Here is a 23,531-nt window from a genome sequence, read left to right as displayed (position 1 = left end):
ACATTCAAGGCCACACTGTCATCCTTCTTTCCGAAAAGGCTAAGCAACAAGATTCCCTAGTACCGCCTGCACTGCCACCTTCATCAGAACCGCACAGCCAAGTTCATGGTAGAGTGTGCGGCTCTAATCTACAGTCCGGGCAGCGAGCACGGGAAGCCAAAAGGCCTCTGTGAAGACCGGCCAGCGCACACATCAGTGTGGGCTCGACACTGTTCTGTAACCAGCTGATTCGTTTAATTAAATCAAATCACTCAGGATGTAAAATGGTTTTTGAGGGTTGAACCACAGAGATCACGGTTTTTTTTACCCCCAAAGAGATACTATGAGGAAATTCAGAGTCTGTCATGATGGACAATAAACTCAATCACAATGCACACACGCACACGCACACACACAAACAGGAAATCTCCCGTAACAACAAACATGATTTCCACTTCTAAATGTGCATCTAGTATCTCTTTTCAGGGAAGATTTATTTCTGTTTAGAGAAGCAGGTAAAAGAATCATAGCTTATCAGTTGCTCACCTATTCCAAAACGATGCAAAACAGAGGTGAATTCAAATTTACAATTGAAAACTAGCAACTCAATCTATGTGGTTAGCACTGTGGTCTCAGATCAGCGTGGTGGGACAGAGCCAGATTCACAGTTTGGGTTACAGGCGCATCATTACAAGGACAAAGACTTTCTCTAAGCAGTTAACTATGTGCACTGTTTTTTTGTTTGTTTGTTTTGGTTGGTTTGGGTTTGTTTTGTTTTGTTTTTCTTTCCTGGCCCAGGATTCAACACAACTTGTATTCACTGCTTCCACATAGAGCTGAGTTTTCAAAGCGAGCTGGAGCGTGAAATGTTCACCCTTTCTCTGCAGGTAAGACCGTGGCTGGCCAAATGAACGAAGTGTAGACGCAAATCTGAGACCAAAAGACATACGTATCATGGGGGCTTCCCATCACTGTTTGTTCAAAGCGAAGGCGTCAGTGATGGGGAGGGGAGGTAAAAATCCCCCTCTCCTCACCTGCTTCCTCACTGGCTCCATGCTTTCCCAGGAAATGCAGTCTTAGGCAGTGACAGATGTGTTCTTAGTGGTGTTGGTTGGTCAAAGCCCATGACTCCAATGGAGTCACGTTTCACATTTGCTGGGAAAACCACATGCATACTTCAGAAATTTACTAGACCAAAAACACAATCGTGAACTTGACAATTCAAGGTTGACATAATACATGTCCACGACAGAAAGGAAAGAACGTTTAGAACCTGAGCTATTTGTTTTCTTAGCAGTGGCTGTAGAATCCAGGTCTTCAAATTCTTTTCAGACAAAAGCACTGCCATTGAAGGGGTCATATTGTCAATGGAACTTCCTGTTTGCATTTTGATGTGATAATAATTATAACAACATTTAACACAACTGTATTCATTAGAAAACAAAGTATTAGCAATGCATCAAAAATTATGAAGAAAAAAGATCATGAGCTTACTCATGTCTATACACACTTTCTAATAGGATACATATTAGTAAATTTTTTTCTAATGTTTTTGTCCAGTGAAGTTTACATGCATATATTTTTTGAAATTACTAATTCACTCTATGCTGTAGGGTTTGCATTGAGACAGAGGGCTCTATTGGATTACACACGTACATCACTTCTCTTCAGGCAATTGTCCTCTGTAACAAAGGTGGTGTGTGACATGCAATCTATTCACAGTTCCACTGTGTTCAGAAGGACAGGGAAATCATAGTGTGGCTTAGCAGGAAGGAATAACATGATAATTTCATGACGTAAGTCAACCCTAATCCACACAGCCTCTGTTTACAAGATGCCCCCAAAACATGCTGTCCTAACCCTTGGGAACTCTCATCAAATAAGCAGGAAAGGCACTTTGACACCACTTTGATACACCTGCCTACGGCCCATTTTACCCTTTCCATCTCCCGTGGTAGTGCGTTCAAAGCAGTCTGACTCACTGTATGGTCGGCAAGTTGACAAGATGGACAGTTTACACTGTGCAGACGAAAATACCGGTCTTCCCAAACTGAAACTCCAGATCCAATAAGCAAGAAAGTCCCCATTTCTCCCTCAACCAGCACTCTACTTTCTATTTCTTTGTATTTGGAATGTTTAACCCTAGGAAGACGGATATGTTCTTTTCAGTCAAATATGAACGTTATTGGTATAATTTTATATCAGGTTCAAAATAAGCTTTCTCTGTACTGGGTGCTGGTTGGATTAATGGTCGCCCCCTTTTTTTCCTGACTTAGAAAAAAATTTTCTTGAAAACCTATTCTTGCTAGTTCTCTGATTACATTGACTACTTCCATCTATTAAAAACAGTCATATACATTCCAATCTCCCAGTCATGATTTTGAACTATGTCGAATTTATTTAGTTTTCTTACGTGCCATGTTTCACTTTATTTTTCCCTCATGTTCCATGGTCCCTGCTCACCATTACAATTGTTTCTGATAGAAAGATTTTTAAAAAACAAGATGCTTTATGTAGCAAGGCAATGGAGGATCACAAGATTAACTAATAAATCAAACATTTCTCAACCAATCAATGAAAGTGTCAGAACTAAAGCCAAGATTTCCATAATTTAAATGTCCATTGATGGAGGCATGGGATAAAGGAAATGTGGTCGATATACACACTGGAATATACCCAGTCCTTAAACAAGAAGGAAATGTTACCGTATGCCACAATATGGATAAACCTGGAGAGCACTATGCTAGGTGAAATAAGCCACAGGCAAGAGGACAAATACTGCAAGACTGCACTTAATGACGCACCTAAAATAGTCAAACTTCATGCAGTGTAGAAGCGTAGTAGTTACCAGAGGCTGGAGCGGGAGCAGAGGGTAGGAGAAAACGGGGAGCTGTTATTCAGAGGGTTGAAAGAATCAGTTATACAAGATAAGTGAGTACAGGGCTTACATTTAACAATACTTTTCTGTGCATTTAAAACTTTATTCAGAGGGTAGATCTCAAGTTAAGTGCACTTACTATAATTTAAAAAATGAAACAAAGGAAACCAAGGTTTCTGAGCACCTTGTTATCTCTGCCATCATGAATGTCTTCCATGAGGAGGGATGGTTTCATGACACCATTTTACTTCCTTCTCACAGCAATATTTAAGCTTTCAAAATTCTGCATAGTTAGGATAAGGTGTCTCATATTCTCAATGATGCCATTCACTAACGTAAACTTTGAGGAGGAAATTTCAAACGTAATATTAAATGAGACCGTTCCTGTTTTCCATTTGAGTCAGAGACCATGAGACTGAATTTTTATGCATCTTTTAATAACAGCAAATCTCTTAACACTGATGTAGAGTGAGCAGAGGAACATGCAGTGAGCTGTCCCCTACTTGTCAGTCAGGCTGTGAGATGGAAGGCTTCTGGGTCCTGGCCCGACAAGGGTGGCAATTAACGATGCAAGAACTGGGTAAACAATTAATGAGCATAATTAAAAAGATTCTGAATTTCACGTCTAAATGTTACCCCAGACAGCTGGATCATTTGCCCAGGGAATAGCTCTCCTCAATTTTTGATAAGAAACACAGAATCGTTTTTCATTCCCATAACCCCTATCCAGATGATGACGATAACTCTCTCAGGAGCATGTACATTAAGATATTTCAACTCTGGTAAGGTATGGCATGCAATTTAATTTTGAAAACTCTGTCAACACATCATTCACCTGTAACATTACTTTTGTAGCTGTGGGATGATAATTTCCTGTGTAACGAATCACTCAGGAAGGTTCCTAAGGAAACGAGACAAGAGCACCAGACTAATGCCGGGCTTACTATGGCAGCAAACGGCACCGAGGAAGAAAGAAAGATGATGCCCAGGGGAGCCGCTGTGGACGACAGCCTTTAAGGACTGACTTGGGAACAACACAGCAGACACACATACGTTACCACCTTCCTTTCCCTTATGCTTCCTCCTTTCATGGAAATACATGGTCATATGTCATCCATGGCATCTGATGTAGGGTTAATTACTAGTTAATTACTGATGTTTTCCTTTGATGTAGCATGCTGGTTATTTACAAGGTGGACATCAAGGGAGAGGGCCACAGGACGCACCAAAGCACGGAAGAGCACACACAAGGGCACGTGGGAAATGGCTCCTAGAAATATTTTTCTATTTCTGGATACATGGAAAAATAAAACCCGTAAACATTTCATTACACATGTCAGTGATGTCTCCTTCCCTCCCCCCGAAGGGTGAAAAGACAGATTACCTTCACCTTTCCCCTCCTAACCTTGTGCACTGTGAAAGCTCTTACAAATGAGTATGACTTACCTTAATGGTTGAAAGGAGCCATTTTACCCAGCCACTCACTTGCCCATGACTGTCCCTTCACTCAGATGACTGTGCCCTGAGAACAAGGGAACCAGGCACATTTGTCGCAGAATGCCTCATGACACCAATTTTGAGGCAATGGGAAACGTGAAACCTGGTCATTCAGTTTACCCGAGCAAACTTACGAGCAAGCCTACGATCAACAGGCAAGCCAGTGACTCCAGACGTAGCTTGTTATTCATATTTTTGAAGTGTAAAATTATATGTGACATAAAATATGTGAAATGACAATGTTAATTAACAGAGCTAGCATTCAGTCATGCTTTATGTGCTTTACATTATTATTTTATTTTATGTATGATTTGTTTTATTTTTGAGAGAGAGAGAGAGAGAGAGAGAGAGAGAGAGAGAGAGAGAGAGAGAATCTTAAGCAGACTCCATGCTCAGCACAGAACACGACACAGGGCTCAATCCCACAAGCCTGGGGTAGGACCTGAGCCGAAATCAAGGCGCTCAACTGATGGAGTCATCCAGCTGCCCTTACGTTATAATTTTAATCATCACAACAGATTGAGCCCAGGCAGTGACACAGAGTATCAGCCAGACACTGAGCACAACACAGAAACTGTCATGTAAATTTTAGGAAACGGTGTGTTTGCTTGGACACAATTGTCTTACATTATTCATATGTGATGTAAGAAGCCCTCAGGAGGGGACCATATACCTTGAAGCAAACGTAGTTGCACAGTAACACTTCTATGGTGCTACTGTCTTGTTAAATATGCCAGCAAGGACATCGTCAATTATGAGGAATTTCTCTCTGAAAAATGGATTAGCCCATTTGCTCATGGCATTTCTAAAAACCTTATAAAATTATGGTTTTAATTAGGAAAGCAGTCGAAATATACCAAAACATAAAAAGAAGACAAAGCAGCATTCCATAATACTCTGAACTAAATGCCAACCTATGCTAGAAGACTATATGTAATAGCATTTTCCAGCAGTGAAAGCCCTGACCCGGCCTCAGAACACCTTTAAAATCCTCACCAGCCAAGTGACCTCGGGTGAGTTGCTCAGCATTTGCTGTTGAGACAATTTATGTAAAAAGCTTTGTAAACGGTAAAGCACCCTACGAGTATTGCTAACGCTAGATGTCATTTGCAACCCCTATCTCGAGGAGCATCCAGAGTGCAGAAGAAACACACACAGGCTGGTGCTCAGAGGGCAAGACAGGGCGACAAATACTCTTACAGCTTCAAGTTCAGGTCTACTAGATGAAGAACTACGTGGGCTCACGAGGACTCTCTCTGGCAATGAAGGGCCCTTCCTTCCCTCCCACTGTCAACACCTCTATGTGTTTCCTCAGGCATCCACCTCTCAGAGGGGGTTGGGGGTGAGTCTGTAACTACTAAAGATGCTGCATAGAATGGGTCCTGAAGACAGTAGGGGAAGGGGTGCTGGGAACACAGAGAAATATCACAGCCTGAGCCGAGCCCAGACCTGGCGCAGTGTGGGGAGGGTCTCGGGACCCTGGGTGTCCTTCCGGCTGCACGCCTCCTCCTCCTGGAAGAGTCCACCTACTCGACATAGCGCATCACAGCACCACCAGGTTTCAGAAAAGACACTTGACAAGAACGATGAATGAAATGATCCTTTAACAGTTCTTCCTGCCAAAGCAAAATGAAAGCCTGAAAACCTCCAAGATCTTTTCACGGAGGCTTCTCTGCAAGAAAGCCGTCATAACTGACCTACGAGAAGAGCCTCCATCATTAGGTTATCCAGACCTTTTAAGCACACGGGTCCAAGGACTCACATTTGACCCAGGATGCTGCACACATGCGCTCTGGTTTGATATTTAGGTCCAGTGCTCAGAATGTGAACGGGAGCTCTGCGACTTCTCCTGTTGGTTGAACGAAGCCCTGTGACCCCAGGAAGCCAAGGTCAAGAGCCACTCACGCCAGGAGGGCTCCTCCCTCACATTTACTGACAAGCCATTCCCTTATGCCACAGATGCAGCCCGGATGCCAGCCTCACCCGGAAGCCTGCGAGAACTGCGATCTCAGGCCCTTCCCTGTTTTTGGGATCAGAATCCGCATCTACACCGCAGCTGATCTACGTGCCCAATACCAGAGGCGCACTGCCATGGATTACTTTTTCCTTAAGCAATAAGATAAAATGACGCTGAATTTTTTTTCAGCTCCCTTTTTTGTTTTTTTCTGTAATTGCTTACACTGCACAGAGCATCCCACTTGGAATCTGGGAAACTGTTTTGTTCTTCCTAATCAAAGGGGGCTCGGGGACACGGTTCCTAAGGGCATTTCAGACTGTGTTCCCACGCACTTGGTGGGAAGCGTGCTTTATGAATATGCATCCAGGCTATACCATTGACTAAAGAAGGCTTAGCAGGAACAATGAAGACAGCAAGTGTGTAATAGGTGCTTTGGAGATAGATCCGTTTTGTTCAAGCGATCGTTTCAATGAATGCCAAACTCACCACCTCCACGGTCGTCCCCACCCCCACCCCAACGTGCAATCTCACTTGGTTTTATTAAATGCTCTTGGAGGTTCTGGAGATTCCTGAGCAGGTGGGAGGGTGAGGGGGTTCTTCAATCACTCATCTGCACAGAGTCTGGGGATGTTTTGAGCACAAAAGTCACTACATGAAAACAAATCCTCTTCTATCACATTTTACTGGTGAATAATTATTATGTTCTAGCGAGTGGAGAATTAACGGTACTCCCTCGCTGAAACACACAGCACACCAATGCTTCTCCCACACAAATCGCAGGTACCTTGAGATGCAAGATTCAGAGTCAGATTCTCTGATTCTGGGTCTCTCCCTCCAAGAGAGCAAGGATTGATGATGATAACCTCCACCACCCCAAAATGAGTTAAAAATTGCCATCCTTGTGGGAGAAACATACTTGACTTGTAAAAAGGCTGTGGGTGAAAGGTTGGTATTTGATTGGCCTGACTAGGTTAGGGCTTAAACCAAACCCTAGATGCTGGAAACCCAGAAACTGAAAGAGCCGAAAACAGGCTTCCAGCTGTGATTCGGTCACCTTAGAATGGAAGCACTTAGTTGTTACTTACATGGTGTTCTAAAACCTGGACTTTACCCTTGTTTCAGCCATTCTGCCCCATCTCTTTAACTGACCTAAAGTTCCGGTTTCCTTCATCCAATCTGCTTCTGCTTCCAACTTCACTTGTCTGCTATGTTCTGGTGGATCAACTCTAAACTCCACGGCTTCTCCCGGAACTATTTCCGCTACAATAATGGCACCTCATATGACAGTGTTTGTGGGGGCCAAGCATCGTACAAGCACCTTGATGTGTTAACTCAATTCTATCTCTAGCGTAAATTCTGTTCTTCCCCATTTTACTCATGGTGAAATTAAAGGAGAGGAAGTTTAAGAAACTCACCCAGGGTTACCCAACTAGGAAGCAGCAGAGTTGGATTCCCGACTCTGTGTCCCTACTACAAAAATGTATGCAAGTTTAAGAGGAAAGTATCTTTTAAATATTACTTATATATTAAAAGAGGGATCTTCATGGCCCCATAACAAATTTGGAAGCCAAGGAATAAATGGAGAAAATAATGAAGAATGGTGAAAGGCCATCATTTTTAATATCTTATGTATAACTTCAGGACAATTCTGTGCATAATTTGAAATGGTAAAATGGTATAGTATATTATATTCAGTTTGCACTGAAACTCATATCCTGCTCCCTTTAATATGCAAACATAAATACTCTACAAATACATTTATACTCTGACTTCCTATATTCTTGTGTAGATAAAATGAGATCCACAAAGGTCTTACGAATATCTCACGATCTAAGTATAAACTAAAAGAAGTAAGTGCAGCTGACAAACCTCTTGAGCAATGTCATTGTCACTTGTACATCTGTCGGTCACTTACTCATGCATGTAAAACAGAACAGAAAAATCCCAAAACAATAGTGGCTTCGAGCAGGTGATTTATTTCTCTGGTTAAAAAGGAAAACTTAAGCTCAAAGGAGTCCACACTGGTTTAGCGGCGCCAAACACTCATCTGGCCCCCGGGCTGACCCGCCCCAGTCCTAGCGCAACAAGCCTCCTGGTCAGGAGTCCAGAAGCCCACTGGTGCAGAGAGCATCACACTGGCATTCAAGTAGCAAAGTGGAGGCATAAAAGAGAAATGAATGCCCTTCCCCTCTAAGACGACCCCTCTGAAGGACTGCCCTGAATTTCTGTATGCATTTTCTTGGCTCCTACTTGACTTGATCACACAGCCCCTGAGAACTGCAACTAACCTCAGGATACTGGGTTCTATGAGAAAACGGAAAAGAGAGAGTGACTATTTCTCTGTAGTGTATGATCCTACTCATCCTTATGGTTTAATTGGGAATAAAAGAAAAAACCCACTTCCTGGGGGTACCTGGGTAACTTAGTCGGTTAAACATCTGACTCTTAATTTCCGGTCGGTCAGGTCATGATCCTGGGCTAGCAAGATTGAGCCCCGCGTTGGGTTCCATCCACACTGAGTGTGGAGCCTGCTTAAGATGGTCCCTGCGCTTCCCAGGCTTGCGTGCTCACTCTCTGGCTCTCTCTCTCACAAAACAAAACAAACAACAACAAAACCACTTCTTTGATAAAAGCTTTCCTAATCCTTCCTTGTTAAACTTGACCTTCTTCTAGTGATTCACAGCATTCTGTCCTGGAATACAAATGGTTTCAAGCAAAAATGCCATGCCATTGGAGGACAGGGCTCATCAGCACATTTATTCCTGCAGGCATTCAACAAACACGAATGCAGCGACTACTAGAAGCGCCTCCCCCAGGATCTGCATACACAACATGTTCAAAACGTATTTGCTAATTTATGTAATTACACCTAAGCAGACTTCAAATAATAAAATGTTAACAGCTCTCTAGGTCTCCCGATCCATTGGCGGTCAAAGCAATCTGAGGATGTCTGTGCCCCCATCTGCCAACACTACTGCCAACAGATCTTGCTCTGGAGTGCCAGCCCTGGCTACGGATGCTCCCAGGGAACCATCCCTAAGGGGAAAGCGCTGGCCAAAGACAAAGACCACCATGTAGCACAGTAGACAACATTAGGGTGTGCTACTTAAGAGCATTTTCATTTAAACGGAAAAAGAATAATACTACAGTTCTTGAAGGAAGACATGAGAAATCCCCAAAGCTGAAATGATCTGTTAAGTATCACCAGTCATAAACGGTGTCTCTTTTGCTGGCTCTTGGTTCTTCTCTGTGAACACGACTCGGGGTTTTTATTAACCATACAGAGCAGAAAAGCAAAAGAAAAGCTGAAATCTCTGCTAAAGGTTTCTAGAAGCCCAAACTGGAAAAAATGAAGTGTTTTCAATTTTTTTTGTTTACCTTTCTTTTGCTTTGTTTTTACACACATTTCATAAAGACTGTTTTCACACTGCCGTGGGAGAAGCATATTGTTTGAGTAAGTTCTGGAAAAGACACTGGTTGTATGCCTGTTTTACCTTTTGTAATAGTTCCTGAAAGCCTGAAGTATCACCGAAAGTTTAAATACATTTGCAACAGAATGCTTTTCACAAACCATAAGTAGAAAGGTGCGTCTATATTTAAATCTCTGTCCTTTTCCACAAAATATTAATGAATACTTATACATGAAGAACCAAAATGCACTTCTTTCTGCTTATATTTGTGAAATCTTTTCTATTTATAACTTGGTAAAATATCATATTCTTTTCATACATACATGGTAGTTTTTTTAAATTTATCTGATTTTAGAACATTTTAGCCAGTTTGATTTCTAAATATACAAAAGGTAAGATAAGTAATTGATCGTTGTTTTTCTTTAAAATACCAAATGTACCATTAAAGTAAATGTGATTAAAAATTCCTATCGTCAAAGATCAGAATTGAAAAATAAAAATATATATTCCAAAAAAAACCTATTTGATCATTTCTTGTACACAAAGTATGCCTAGTTTATGGATGAGAAACTCACAAGGTCACAAAGAAATAATGTGTCCATTATAGACATTTGGTACACTGACTTATTAAAATCCACTGAGTGGTGGCAATCAGGATGCAAAATTAGGATTGCTTTCAAAGTCAATTATGCAGCTGAAAAGTATATTACATATAAAATTAAAGGTAGAAATCTGTACATTTACCAACAAATAATAACATTTGTTCAAATTCTATTTAGCATTGTTTGATGGATTTTACAGTGTCTCCAGGTCTACTGGGCTTAAGTCCCTCCCAGAGCCCCTAAAAGAAACTTCATGCTTAGACAAGTTTGGAGATTCACAAAGCATATGAAAGGCTCTGAGTAGATCTGCCAGAAAGAAATATAATTAGGTTTTTTTTTAAGCTACTAATTCTCAAGACATTTTTGAGCACATTGTACATCTTTTGTCTTTCAACATCTGGTAACCTCCTGTGTAGTCAGTCATTCCCAGCACAGTCTTTGGAAAGTCTTGACAGTGATTTAATCCAACCCTGACAAGTGTCTGGGAAGAAGACATCTGTCTGTGTGATATTTATGTCCAGCCTCTTATTTGGGTAGCCCCTCCCCAGTATCTCAATTACCTTTTGCATGTTCCCTTCAATAAAAACATCGCCCAGATATTCTTGGACAAAGCAAGAAGTACTCAGTTTCCACGGGCCAACCACATGTTATCCAGGCCACTGATCACTTGCCTGAGCCACAGAAACACATAGGACATTTAATTAATGACACTTAGCAGACCATCAACAGTGGCTGATGGCTGACTGCTATGTTTTACATGCCAAGTATATTTTATTCATTTAACGAATACTTCTATAGCACCAACAATGTGCCAGACACTATTCTACATGCTTTAGTAACCTGGATTTATTTCATCTTTCTAACAGCCTGAGGAGATAGTTCTCCTCTTTTCAGAGATGAAGAAACTGAGTCAGAAAAGTTAAGTAAATGTCTTGAGGTCACACTGATTTTAAGCTGCAGAGACAGAGTGTGAATGTAGACATCCTGGTTTGAAGCTTGGACACCACTTACAGAACAATCCCTACGACCCACCGCTCGACTGAAGGAGGTCCCGTCCTCGGACAGGAGCTCCTCAGAGCTCACCACCCTGATGGCCAAGTCTGCCTGTTCATGGCCCATGGCACGATCACATAATCACGGATCTTTCGATATTGATCTTATAAGGACTGGAGCAAACTCATTTGACTTTATCAAGGAACTGGCAATCACCTGAGAACTTCTTATTGAAGGTCTTATGTTTTGTCATGGGGATGAAAATGGCTTTTTAGGAAGGGCTGGTGCACAGTGAATTTTAGTTACACTTCACCTTATTCATCGTTAAGAGTGCAGGGAGTATACAAGCTATCTTTACACTCTCTTGGAGCTATAAAAAAACCATTTAGCAAACAGATAGGCAAGAAATCACTGCTATTCTCTAAGACTGTGTTGCTCATTATGGTAGCCACTAGCCACATGTGGATATTTAATCTTAGAGCAATTAAATTTAGATAAAACTAAAGATGTATTTCGCCCCTGTTTTACCAGTCACATTTCAAGGGCCCAGCTGCCTCAAGTGGTGAATGTCCTGGAAGGTCCTATGATTGTGAAAGTTCTGCGGAGCAGCCTCACGCCTGAACACCGCCAGGTAAAACATGGTCAAGACTGCAACTTCTCTGCAAAATAAAGGATGATGCAACCTCACTGTAACTGAAAACTTCTTGGTCTCTTCCACATAACTTTTGAAGGACTATTTTACATTTAAGATAAAAAAATATAATAGCGCTGTGAGATGATAAAATAGCACTCTGAAATTTGATCTAAAAATGAAAGCTTTGATTTTTTTTTCAAGTTCTGCTTGGTGTTTTTTTAAACGCCTGAATAATTGCCCATATGCATGTCATTTTCTAATTTTGTAACTGGTTTTCTGTGCCTCATTTGACTGATTCACCCTCCTTTTCTCCCTTAGGAGCTCTGAATTATATGATTGCTCTCCTGGATAGATGAAATTAATACTATGCCAGCAGTAGGCTATGGCTGGGATTGTTCATGGAAAGTCCCAGGTGGGTGGAAATAGAACTCAAACTAATAAGCCCGAGGTAGACAGAGGGGGGGCTCTGGTGCTTGGATGAGACATACTTAAAAGTACAGAATGCCCTATGTAAATGGACTTCAGACAAGTAGAAACTACTTCCGGGCTGATACAGCGGGAGCCAGGAAAGGCAGCAAGCCCGCAGGTGAGTGCATGTGTCTCCATACATCTTTCTTACATCCACAGGGGGCACACAAGAAATCAACTGTCTTGAAACACCCCAGCCCCCTGTGCCTCTATCTTATTTATATCTTCAAATTGCCTCTTTCCCCAGGAGTAAAAGCTAACTCGATCCAAGTCTAAGTCAGAAGTTCCCAGAAGGCATCATGGTCTGGCCCATCACCATATCAGATCCATGATTCAGCATCTGATTCAGATTTTGACACTGAAGATTAAGCACATGATATTCAATGAGCCTAAAATACTCCAAACCATCATAGAAAACCCTAAGCTAAAATGGGAAAATATCATGCATGCTATGGCCTTTCACATTATTGCCATAACAAATAAGCAATCTCTTAGACTACGTATGGCTGTTTTCAGGAGATTACCCATTTAAAATGGACAGTTATGCAAATAACTCAACAGAGCTTGACAACTTTTATAAATTATGGACAGTGTTTTAAACAAATTAGGCTTCTGACACTGAGATATTACAAAGTTACAGTAATAAATAACATTTCAGTTCATAGAGAAGAAAAGTCCTACATCTAAGTGGAATAAGATACATTTCTTAAACAGCATCAGAAGAAAGAAAGAAGAAAGAAAGAAAGAAAGAAAGAAGGAAAGAAAGAAAGAAAGAAAGAAAGAAAGAAAGAAAGAAAGAAAGAAAGGAAGGAAGGAAGGAAGGAAGGAAGGAAGGAAGGAAGGAAGAAATAAAGAGAAAGAAAGAAAGAGAGAGAAATAAAAGAGACAGAGGGAAAGGAAGGAAGGATGGGAGGGAGGAAGGGAGTGGTAGGAGAAAGAGATGAAGGGAAGGAAGGTTGGTTTACTATCACATAGACTAAATGTATAGAACATTTTTAGATAAATTAATTGAAAACAAAGTGTTCATGATGTTAAACTTGAGAAGTAAAAGTTCAGTAACATTTTTTAATATTTTTAATTTTTTGAGGCGGAGAGGGGCAGAGAGAGAGAGGGAGAGAGAGAATCCCAAGCAGGCTCAGCATGGCACCTGACTTGGGACTCAGTCTCACAACTGTGAGATTATGACCTGAGCTGAAATCAAGAATTGGATGCTTAACGGACTGAGCCACCCAGGCTCCCCAAAACTCAGTAACTTTTTTTTAATAATCATTTATTTTTGAGAGAAAGGCAGAGTATGAGCAGGAGAGAGGCAGAGAGAGAAGGAGACACAGAATCCGAAGCAGGCTCCAGGCTCCGAGCTGTCAGCATAGAGCCTGATGTGGGGCTAGAACTCACGAGCCATGAGATCATGACCTGAGCCAAAGTCAGACACTTAATCGACTGAGCCACCCAGGCACCACAAAACTCAGTAACTTTTAAAACTAATTTTTAACTATGGACCTTACAGCATAGGAAATTTACTTTCTTCATTATTGAAAGAAAATTTGTTTTCTATTCTCTCCATTTTATTCACTTTTTGTAGACCATGCATTAATTAGACAAACTGTCTAATGTGTCTAATGAAGAACAGGATCCTTGAGTATATCAATTATGATCCAAACATACCGAGTGGATACATGGAGTGGAGACTGGATTTGTGAAAGATCCAGCATGTGTAACTTAAAGCCAGTAACTCTGTAGTAGGCAATGGAGAAGTTGGGCTGAATTTAGAAAGACTATGTCTGTTTCGTGCTATTCCAGGATGATTCTTACATGTCTGAGATCCCAGCCTATTTTGTTTGAACACAGAAATTAAAGAGGAAGCATCTGTTTGGGAGAGCCAAACCATCACCTCCATCACTGGGAATGAATGCCCACAGGAAATGAGAGTGAGGGTCCTTAAGAAAAATGCCTTTCCTGGAGTAGATCGGCATAAGCGATCTTCTCTGTGGCTGGCATACTAATTAAAGGTTTTTCAAGCAGAGATTGTCCCCTGAAGGACGGAATACAGACACTTTAGTGAAGCACTTGAAACCGGAGAAGACCAAACTCGGTAACTATAAGACCTACTTCATTGTCCCAGCAAACAATGGACTTTGCACCTAGCATATCCAGACGTTTTTATCAGTTAATTAAAAATAATACCAAGAGTGTTCACTTTGCGATAAACCGACAAAGAAACTCAGAATAATCTCTTTCACCGACTGGCCTTCAAGGTACTGCTCAGCATTCTCCTCCAGTGAAATAAATCTCTTGGAGTCTGCTGAATGTCACCGCCAGCGTCCCTTTGACTGAGCTAGGGGAGGGTCTTGTGAAAATGCAGATTCGGATTCTGGAATGCATGAGGTCCAGGGCAGGGCCCATGACTGTTTCTAATCAGCTCCCTAGTCAGGTCTGTGTGGTTGGTCTTCGCCCCCGCTCCGGCAGCAGGGAATGTCAGGGTCTCTCTCTGCCCTGTCCCTCACAGCCCCCTGCCAGCGTCGGGTGTCGCCTTCACCGCAGGCTTCCCCATGCCTTACGCAGAACCCAGACATCCCTAACGGAGCCGTCATCGCCCTGCACTACCATCATCTATTTACCTGAGCGATGTTTGCCTCGGGACCCAGCACCCAAGAGAATGTCTAGCACGTAGGAAGGGATTAGTACATATTTGTTCAGCTGAGGAACGACTTCCTCTCCTAGTGTGCAATTCAAAACTGACCCTCAGGGGCCGTCTAACGTAAACCTGCAGGTAACGGATAATCATAAACGTCAAGGGCCGGCCAAAACGAAGGACAGCGGGAGGTCCGCCTTCTCATCGGTAGTGCCATCTCCAACCCCACACGCCTGCAGCACAGAATGCGGCCCATGCCATGTACTGGAATCATGGCAGTGACCTTGGAACTTGGACATGCAGAAGCTCAGGACCCAGGCTCCACAGGTAAAGCACCAAAACACGCGTGGTCTTTACTCTCTGCATAGTTAAACCTGATGTGAACTAGAAAATAATGGACCTTCATACTCACTCTCCTCTTACGAAATTTCTAAAGGAACATCCTCGGGGCACCTGGGGGGCTCAGTCGGTTGAGTGTCCGACTTTGGCTCAGGTCGTAATCTCACAGTCTGTGAGTTTGAGCCCTACATCGGGCTCTGTGCTGCCAGCTCAGAGCCTGGAACCTTCCTTGGATTCTGTGTCTCCCTCTCTCTCTGACCCTCTCCCACTCAGGCTGTATCTCTGACTCTCTCTCAAAAATAAATAAACATTAAAAAAAATTTTTAAACAAATAAATAAAGGAACATCCTATTTTAGAGTTCTAAAAATTCTTAATTAGAATAACCATGGGGCATCTGTGTGGCTCAGTCAGTCCAGCGTCTGACTTCGGCTTAGATCGTGATCTAACAGTTTGTGAGTTTGAGCCTCACGTCGGGCTCTGTGCTGACAGCTCCAAGCCTGCTTGGGATGTTCTCTCTCCCCCTTGATGCCCCTGTCCTGCTCCCTCCCTCTCTTTCTTTCTCAAAATAAGTAAATAAACTTAAAAAAAAAAGAATAATTTAACATTCTCTCCTCTAATATTTATGACTGGAAAAAAAAAGTACAGTCGGTTGAGTAGCAAGTTATAAGCACCTATAAATAAAATATAGACTTTTTTAACATCTAGGAAATCAATAACTTTGCAACATATTTTTATGAAATGACTGGAAGAAAACATAGTAACACGCATGAATTTAAGCTGAAAAACCAAGTCATTATGCCATAGGAGTTCTTTTTTTTTTTCAGGATGTTAATAAGAATTTGAAAATTCATTATTATGTAGGTCATTCTTAAAATATACTTCAGTGGGGTTTTAAGGAACAGACTGTCTTGCCTCTGGATTCAATCTTATTAAAGGAATATTCAACAATAAGTACAACTAAATTCAATATTCGCCAGTTCTCACTCAGACAGATTCTCCTTCATCACTTCTTCACCCGTCACAAACCATTAAAATACCTTCAGCCCTTCAATAAAGCGAATCACAATATAGTAATTACATGAATCATGCTTTGATTTGAAGAAATCCAACCACTACTGATAGTTTGACAATGGAATGAATATACTTTGAAATGAAGAGATGGGTTTGTTTAACCTCTTTTTCCCTAATTCGAACAAGATTGTGACATGGTGATCCAACATGAGTTCATCTGAAAACCACACAGAAAAAGACCAGAAGAGAACTGTGCCTCATTTCCTCATGAGTGTGGCACCAGGAATAATGATTCCTGAGAACGACAGCAGATTTGGTTACCCAAACCTTTTTTTTTTTTTTTTTTTTTTACATTTATGGAATTAAAACTAGATTTTCTTGGGGACACCTGGGTGGCTCAATCGGTTAAGCGTCTGGCTTCAGCTCAGGTCATGATCTCACGGTTTGTGGGTTCAAGCCCCGCGTCGGGCTCTGTGCTGACAGCTCAGAGCCTGGAGCCTGTCTTCGGATTCTGTGTCTCCCTCTCTCTCTGACCCTCCCCTGCTTGCGCTGTCTCTCTCTGTCTCTCAAAAATAAATAAAAAACATTAAAAAATTTTTTAATAATAATAAAAATAAAACTAGATTTTCTTCAAAAGAATATCTATTCAACGAATATTTAATGAACAGTACCAAGTGTAGTATAAGGATAAATAATGGAGTCCTGGAGCTAATTCTACAGAGCACATTAATTCTAAGGCAGTAATCACACATGGGGACAAAAAAGAATATACACATAGCTTAATAGTTCAGAATGTTCAGAAGACAGTTCCATTTATGGCCACGGAAAACCCAGAAATACATATATTTTTTTTTTGATCCTTAACTTTGCACCCTTTTATCACATTGGCCTGATCCAAATTCAGACAAAGGATTGCTAGCTCCATTTTCTCCATAAATACTTAGATGATGCTATTTGGTGGCCTATGCTTGGAATCATTTTTAATACAGTAATGAGGCACTGCAGTAATGCATTGCAACTTCCTTAAACAACCAGAAGGTCCGGTCTGAGCTGTGGAAGAGAGCTATCTGATGTCAAAGAAGAGATGGCAGTTGAGGTGGGCAGGGCAGTAGTAAACTTGATTCCTGTCCTGTCTGCCCAGAAGACCACTCTCGTTCACACCTCTACACAGACACGTACCAGGTCCTCAATAAAATGAGGACCAGGAACTAGAACATTATCTCCAAACTGTGTTTTCCATTTCCAGTGAGCTAAGTAACTACTTTAATGAAAGATCAAGGACTAAAGACAAAAATGCAACCCCCAGGAAAATACCTGGCATTCTAGAATTGGTAAAAAGAAATTATTTTAATACAGTCAGAAGAGTTGAAGAGAGAGAGAGTTTCCAGGTCTCTGTTCATAAAAGTAGTTGCCCTAAAATGCCTTCATGTTTATTTCTTTTTTGTTTTTTTAATACTTATTTATTTTGGAGAGAGAAACAGAGCTTGAGGTGGGGAGAGGCAGAGAGAGGGAGACACAGAATCCAAAGCAGGCTCCAGGCTCTGAGCTGTCAGCACAGAGCGTGACGCAGAGCTTGAACTCACGAACTGGGAGGTCATGACCTGAGCCGAAGTCAGACGCTTAACCAAGTGAGCCAACGAGGCACCCCACTTCATGTTTATTTCAAATCCCACTGCTGAAACCTTCAATCTGAACTTAGTATTATGGGCAGCATTCCAGACAAATGGGGTTTATAAAAATGAATAAATAGACATATGTGATGGCTGGATTGGTCTGAATAAATCGATCTTTTTATGAGAATTGTAAGTCACTGCTTAGAAACTACAGGTTCTAAAGAGTCACTAATTTACACTAAAATATATTTTAGGAAACAGACTGTCTTCTCCTAAAGCAATTATGTGATATTTATTATTCTGTGATTATAACAAATATCTTAATTTCAAGGAAATATTTCAAGGCAAATTTCAAATCTAATTTTACACAGGAACAACTTTAGAAAAACTAAGAAGGCTTGAAAACGGCTATTTTCAATTTCTTTTCTTAAAATGCCATTTTCCCTATGCAGGATCATGCCTAATAAATCTTTTACTTACCTATGTTCCTGCAGTAAGACACACTTATATTTCATAATGCTGATGGCTTCCTACATTTACAGTTAAACATTTATCAAATATATCTTGATTTAGTAGCAATGTAAAATAAAAACATACATTTATCTTGCCTGAGATGATTCAATAATGTGTGAAACTGTCTTTGACTATCCGAAGAATAATGTGTTGGAGGGACCTTTAAAAGTAATGGACGTGCAAAGGGTCTCTCCGGGGGCCCCATGATTTCCCCTTATGGTCTTTATGTTCCTATGGGCCTCCACTGGACTTGCTTCTGACAAACAGAATAGAGCAAAGAAGGATCTCATTTTAGGATGACATGATGTCCAACAGTAATGTCTATCTTGCTTGAAGAAGCAAGCTACCAAGTTGTGAGCCACTCTGCAGAGGGTCTCATGGCAGAGACCCGCGGGCAGCATCCAGCCCATGGGCAGCAAGCATCTGAGGTCCTCACATGCACAGTCTGCAAGGCACAGAGTCTACGGACAATGACATGGCCTTTATCTGATCCTTTCCTGGGAGAGTCTCAGATGAGACCCCAGAATGGCCAGCACTTTGACTGTGTCCTTGCTGAAGACATATCTAAGTCACATCCAGACTTGTGACCCACAGATATTTTGAGATAATAAGCATGCATAGTTTTAAATCTCTAAGTTCACAGTAACTTGTTACACAGCAATAGATAACTAATACAACACAACTCTCTGTTATTTCTTTTTTCAAAAAAAGAAAAATAAACTTCGATCTACACTTTAAACAGAAACCTAACCCAGGGGCACCTGGGTGGTTCAGATGGCTAAGCGACCGACTTTGGCTCAGGTCATGACCTTACAGTGTGTGAGTTCGGGCCCCTCGTTGAGCCCTGTGCTGACAGCTCAGAGCCTGGAGCCTGCTTTGGACTCTGTGTCTCCCTCTCTCCCTATCCCTCCCCTGCTCATGCTCAGTCTTTCTCTCTCAAATAAACAAACATTTAAAAATTTTAAAAAAGAAATCTAATACATTATCTCATTTTTGGAATAACCCATGAAACAGGGAAACCACTCTTGAATAAGAAGTCTCGGAAGTCATTCAGGAAACTAGTTGGTGCTTTCGATCACAATTGATCACCTCTTCATGTTCTACCTAATGGTTAGATGGTGTCACTTGCTACTGATTATACCATACCCACTTTCCTTTTGTGATTCCTATGAATATTAGCCTCTAATGCTCCCCAAAATACTTCAGGTATTTGAATGTATGAATGCCGTTTAGCATATTCAAAGTGATGCCTAAGGTGCGGGAGCAAAGACACTGTGGACAGTGGAAAAGGTGCATGAAAATGCAACTACTTTCTCCTAAAGAGTAGTCGAGACTCAGCTGTTGACGAATCTCATGAACTCACCCACTTGTTATAAATGACAACAAATGATTTCAAGAGGATGTGTTCATTATGGTTTCGTAATTAAAAAAAAATTAAAATATGAGGATTTCAATAGAATACCCCAAATAATGCAGCCTTTATTTTTTTTTATTTCTTTATTTGTTTTTGAGAGACAGAGAGAGACAGTGGGAATAGGGGAGGGGCAGAGAGAGAGGGAGACACAGAATGTGAAGCAGGCTCCAGGCTCTGAGCTGTCAGCACAAAGCCTGACCCGGGGCTCGAACCCACGAACTGTAAGATCATGACCTGAGCTAAAGCCGGAAGCTCAACCGACTGAGCCACCCAGATGCCCCTAATGCAACCTTTAAAATTACGTGTCTCCAAAACTGAACAGTCACACTCATTTCCATTTTATTTGGCACATTAAGGATACACAGGGGACACTAGTAATATCCAGGGAAAGAAGGAAGAAACCGGTCTGCCTGGACTCCCAGAGCGTCCTGCTCTCTCCCCCACGGCACTGTTCCTGCACACAGCCTCACACGGTATCTTCTCAGTCATCCTGCACACACCCTGCTCGTGGGCTTTGTCTCCTGCCTCACATCTCCCATGTCCTCAGATGATGAACGGGGCCCAAGAGTAACCTATGAGCACTGGCTGCTACATGAAGTAAATGAACCTGGCAGGGAAATTTCACTGTAAGAGCTTCAAGAACCGACATTACCAACCAGAGAGGGAAAGAATTCAATAAAATAGCTGAGGCCACAGAGGAGGTTTGGGGTTTCTTTCTCAGTGGAATCTCTCACATGATGAAGTATCATCCAACAACTACTGAGCGCCACTTAGTTTATTGCTAACAAACCACGCAAAAATGTAGTTGAAAAATACAACCAGGGGCGCCTGGTGGCTCAGTCGGTTGAGCGTCCAGCTTCGGCTTAGGTCATGATCTTGCAGTTCGTGGGCTCCAGCCCCGTGTTGGGCTCTGTGCTGACAGCTAGCTCAGAGTCTGGAGCCTGTCTTCGGATTGTGTGTCTCCCTCTCTCTCTGACCCACCCCTGCTCATACTGTCTCTCTCTCTCTCTCTCTCTCTCTCTCTCTCAAAAATAAATAGAACATTAAAAAAATTTTTTTAATCAACAACCATTTTATTACAGCCTAAAATGCTGTGGATCCGAAGTTAAACTACATAAAAAGGGTAGGGGAGGTTTTCTTTCCTCTAAAGAGTCTGGTGCTTTGAGAAGACTTGAAGGGCTCAGGGGGACTTACAGGGCTGGCATTTGACTCATCTGGAGGCTTCACCAAGGTGTCTGGACCAGCCTGGGGCAAGTCAAAGTCTGGGTTCAGCAGAGACTAAGAAAGCCTACGCCAGCCTCTCTGTGTGCCTTGGGCTTCCTTACAGTAGGGTGGCCTTGGGTTACAGGGACATCTCCAATGACACGTGTCTCAGCAAACAGGGCTAAGACCGAATGGCCAGTCATCGGCTACCATGGAAGTCACAGAACCTCACATACACCCCAGTCTCTTGTACAGACCAGTCACAAGCCTGCCCAGATCCAGAGTGGGGCCACATGAGCCTTGGCTGGAGGGGTACTGAAGAATCTGTAGCCATTTTGTCACCATCACAAGCTTTTTTTTCTTCTTTTCTCCCTTCTTTACAAGTGATTAGACAAAAAAATAAAAATAAAAATAATGAGTAAGACATAACTCCTAGCTTTAAGAGTACTCACAATATCAAACAGAAGAAACAAACAGGCAAGTATATACACACAGACTTCCCTTCACAGATTTATCGTGTAAATCGTCCGCATGTAGCTGGAATCTGCCCTCAAGCAACAAGAGACATCTTCTTTTCCTCCTTGTCAATAATCTGTAATATCTGAAAATCAGGACTGCTGCTGGACCGCAGCAGAAAATCATTGTTAAAATAAACTTTAAATACATGAAAAAATTATCAGACCTACTTCAAAGAATTAAATAAATTGGTCTGGCACCAACTCCAGGTGCTAATTGTCAATCATGATGATCTTAACAAAGAATCAAACTGCCCTCCAGCTTTGGGCATAACTCTGTTGCCTGTCCATGAAATAAATTAAAATTAAAAAGCAACATTTAGTTAAATCATTTATACTTACAAAGACTGAGAAATTGCCTTATATCAATTATTTGCCCTATACCTGGGCAATACCTTCTTCAAATCAGACAATAAAAGCAGTCACGGGGCTGATTTGTGTTTGTTTCTTTCTTTTCTTTGCTTTTTTTTTGAGAGACAGCACGAGCAGGTAGGTTAGGCAGAGAGGGAGATGCAGAATCAGAATCAGGCTCCAGGCTCTGAGCTGTCACACAGAGCCTGACGCAGAGCTCGAACTCACAAACCACAAGATCATGACCTGAGCCAAAGTCAGACACTCAATCGACTGAGCCACCCAGGCACCCCCGATTTGTGTTTGTCTCTATATGAGTAACAGACTTTCCACCAAAAGCCCATGAAGGAGTATTAGGGTTGAATTTCCTCCATGTTTTATTTCTAACATGCAAGCTCACTTCATAATGTGAGATATTAAGAACAATGTTTGGAAAGTGCTATTTTAAAACATTTGCCTACGAGTAATTTGAATTTCGGGAACTATTTGAACTGTCTGGGTGATTTCTCAGGCAATATAATCATTTTGCCGCTCTGAACATCCTGGTTAGGTAACTGAAGAGGACCTCACAAAAAAGAAAATATCTACAGCTTTTATTTTACGGTTGGGTTAGTGAAAAGGTTTCTATCTCGCTGTCAAACAGTCTCTCTGTTTTTTTTCTACTTAGTGGAATATTTTCTCCCTCAGTCTCTTCCTGATTTTGGTGCGCAATATGTTCAAGATACAGTATCTTTCCAGTTTCTTAAAATTCATAAACTAATCAGCAGAACTAAACAGTGACATCGTTTTCTTAAGTCTTCTAAATTTGGGAAACAACGTCGGATTTAAAAAATCGCTTCTCTGGAAAGGTTCAGAGATGAATAGTTGTTTCTCTCTTTAAGTGGCCAGATTAAGGAGACACGCATCCCCACTGCAAGCCACGGAGTAATTACACTGCTGTTTATGATTTTTCAAACCCATAATTACCCATAAAGAAGCATGTACAAATAAAATCCTCTGTTTATAGTTCCTGTGTAAAAAGCTCTGTTGTTCAGTAACAAAGATATCAAACACCGTATTTTATAAAATTGGTATTTTGTAATTATCTGACTTATAGCTGACTGTATTTCAAGAAGAAAAGCATAAACTTTTCATAAGAGGGCTACAGCATGGTCCTAAGGTCCTAATGCTCTGAGTAAAATCTAATTTCCACTTACAGGTTGAAAATGGGACCACATGAGAAAGAAAATTTGTTACTCAGATTGTTTTTCTCAGTAACACATTATGAGCACGACAGCTTTTGGATTAAGATATTTACATGCCTTTAATCTTGTTCTCAATTATGTGCATCTCGAAAAAGAAAAGCTGGTATTCTCCTGGGTGTCTGCTCACATCCCTTCCTTATTTTAATAAGTATCCTGTTTATATATAAAGTTACATTTTTTTTTGCATGTCCATTTGTGAGTCACGTAGGATGACATGTCTGATTATTATCTCAGTGTCTAAATTACTGCTGCCATATAATAATAGTGCTCAGGCCGC

At 41.4% G+C, this 23,531-nt stretch overlaps 1 protein-coding gene across 1 annotated transcript in view; it reads right to left on the bottom strand.

Moving 5' to 3' along the window:
• Positions 1 to 23,531, bottom strand: part of FAM155A (family with sequence similarity 155 member A) — a 619,559-nt gene that overhangs the window by 583,454 nt on the left and 12,574 nt on the right. The gene's annotated exons all lie outside the window — the stretch shown is intronic.

The sequence above is a fragment of the Suricata suricatta genome, chromosome 4 (assembly GCF_006229205.1).
Source record: "Suricata suricatta isolate VVHF042 chromosome 4, meerkat_22Aug2017_6uvM2_HiC, whole genome shotgun sequence".
Classification (NCBI taxonomy): Eukaryota; Metazoa; Chordata; class Mammalia; order Carnivora; family Herpestidae; genus Suricata; species Suricata suricatta.
This window is presented reverse-complemented; position numbering and strand designations above follow the sequence as displayed.